The following is a 2,748-nucleotide window of genomic DNA, read 5'->3' on the forward strand; positions in this document are numbered from 1 at the left end:
TTCCTTCAGGGATGTAGATTTTCAGCTTCATTTTAAATGGTAAACATTGCTCAAGTTTTACCCATAAGCACCACCCAATAAGAGTAGCCAAAGAACAATGAGGTACTATTGGTGTGAACCTGATAATAATTAGATAATTTCTTCATTTATCTTCTGAATTTACACTCAACTTTGTTACTTCAAGTTCTCTAAAATATAGGACATTTCTGGGTCCTGGATAGTTGGAATGAAACTATAATCCTCTAATGCTTCCTTTTCCATGACCTGGGGCTGCCAGGTAGCTCCCCATACTGAGAATCCTAAGGGCTCCAGGTCTCTACTCAGTGTCTCTGAGGCTCCATCTTCATGCTACATCCTTGGTGACTGTACCACCTGTGCCACCTTCTCTCAGCAGCCATTCCCACAATTTATCAATTATCTGTAAATGATTTAAAGTCCTAAAATAGAAAAAGTTGAAAATTTTCAAAACATTCTAGAGGATCGGGAGTGTTTGAAACACTTGGAAAAAACATGAGGACATTTTCAATATTCCATGTATTCATGAGAGTGCGAGTATTATATGACCTTATGAAAACTCATGAGTCTTTACTTCTTTTTATAATGAACACAAACTTTACCTAAGTAAATGATAGTGAACTCCAGTTTGTAGTTTGATTTCACTGTGGTATGGGATAGCAATTCTGAAACATTTTGTATATTCCAAATGAGCCAATGAGCAAATGAGTAAACATACTGAAAGTGTCAGAACCAGCTTTCTCACTATTAAAGATTTTCTATGTAAGTATGTATCATCTACCTATCTGTCTATCTATTTATCTATCATCTATCTACCTACCTAACATCTACCTATACATATGTGTATGTTTAAATAAACATTTATTTCCTAGAGATGGCCACTGATATCATTCAAAACTGGGAATATCTTGAGCCCAGTTTTCATTTCTAAATATTATTTTCTAGTAAATGAACCAAAGTTCCTTACAGAAATGGATGATTCCAAGATTGAGGCAAAGTACTTGTGAATTGATTTTGAAATATTTTATTTATTTGAAAGTAAGAAATTATTCAAATATGATGAGAACAGTATAAAAAAACAGATTGAAACAGCTTCCAATTGATAATATATATAAGACAACTAAAGAATTAAAATGAAAGTAATACATATTAGGGGCCTCTTTGGTAGTGTAGGGGCTGTCTCTGTGCTATCATGCTGTCACCTCTATGGCCTGAGTTCCATCCCCAGCCAGGGAGCTAACTCAGATAAAGTGCAGCAGACCTGTCTTGCCTGCTGCTCCCCTCAGCAATGCATGTCAGTAGACTTGCCTGTTCTGCTCCTCACTCTGTCTCTGGTGAATCCTCTCAATTCCCTCACATATCTGGTCTATACCCCAGTTCTATGCATAAATAAGTGAATATTTAAAAGAAAAAATATTAATGCATTTTAATGAATAAAATAAAGATCTGTGAATTCATGCCAATATAAAAAGAATAAATATGTATGAGCAAAGGAAAGAAAAGTTTATAACATAATTGCAAATAATTATGCATATATTTACACACACATATATATGTGTGCATGTATATATATATATATATACATATATATATATATATATATGGAGAGAGAGAGAGTTAAAAACATTAATGGATCGAAAGTAGAAGTTCAATGTGTGATGTATAAAGTGATATTTACTAGTCTAAAATTATCTCCCCACAAGTTAGCTTTCAGAAACAAGGGGAAAGAGCATCTTTTTGTTTGAGAGGACTGATAGACCTATCTATCTATGTGTAACTTAAATCTTGAGGAAACTTAGGATAAAACCATACTGAGGGATGTTCCACTGAATATTTTTTCTGTTCTCTTGAAAAACTCCAAAGTCAAGAAGATGAAAAAAGAAAGTGAAATGATTTTAGATTTAGACTATTAAAGGGTACTGATAAGTAAATGTGTGGTCCTTAATCTGAATTCTCAAATATATATATATACAGCATATTGTTGGCAAAGTTGACAAAATTTACAAATGAATTATGACTTAGAAAAAACATATGACAATATTAAATTTCTCAATTTTGTATGGCTGTATATGATCATGTAAGGAAGTTAAGTTTCCTTGCCCTTAGGAAACAACATGTTATTCTTAAGTTTAGAAAAAGGCATATTTGGTAAGTGAGAAAAGTATCTCTAACTTAGTTTCAAATAATTCATTGTGTGTGTGTGTATCTACATGCATTTTACATACTAAACAGACAGACACATACATACAGGCATAAACCAACTAAGCAAAAGCTAAATAAAGGGTGAAGTTGTCTCAATAAAGTATATGCTGGATTTTCTTGCAGGTTTTCTGATAGTTTCAAATTATATAATTAAATATAACCCCCAAAATGGCAGAATGATTAAAACAAAAGTTGGAGTATGTTTAGCAAAGAGTATATAGGGCTATAGAGAGATTTATCATGTACTTTGGAATTTTCTGTTTTTTAATCTGAATATTATGTGCATGATTTTTAACTTATTATTTCTGAGTCAATAGATGTTTTGTATCAATTTTATAGGTATGATTCATTTAATAATTAAAAGTTACCAAGAGGATAAATAACTATCCAAAATGATATTGTATATTTATGGTGAAAGTAAAGACTAAATTGCAAATCTTTGACATCTCATCAGATCTGTTATTTTGCCAGGTGACAATGATGGTAATCATGAAAAGTTTAATTCGTGTTTATCCAGAGATGTTACAAAAT

This window comes from Condylura cristata, unplaced genomic scaffold, assembly GCF_000260355.1.
Source record: "Condylura cristata isolate star-nosed mole 26May11 unplaced genomic scaffold, ConCri1.0 scaffold00015, whole genome shotgun sequence".
NCBI classification, from domain to species: domain Eukaryota; kingdom Metazoa; phylum Chordata; class Mammalia; order Eulipotyphla; family Talpidae; genus Condylura; species Condylura cristata.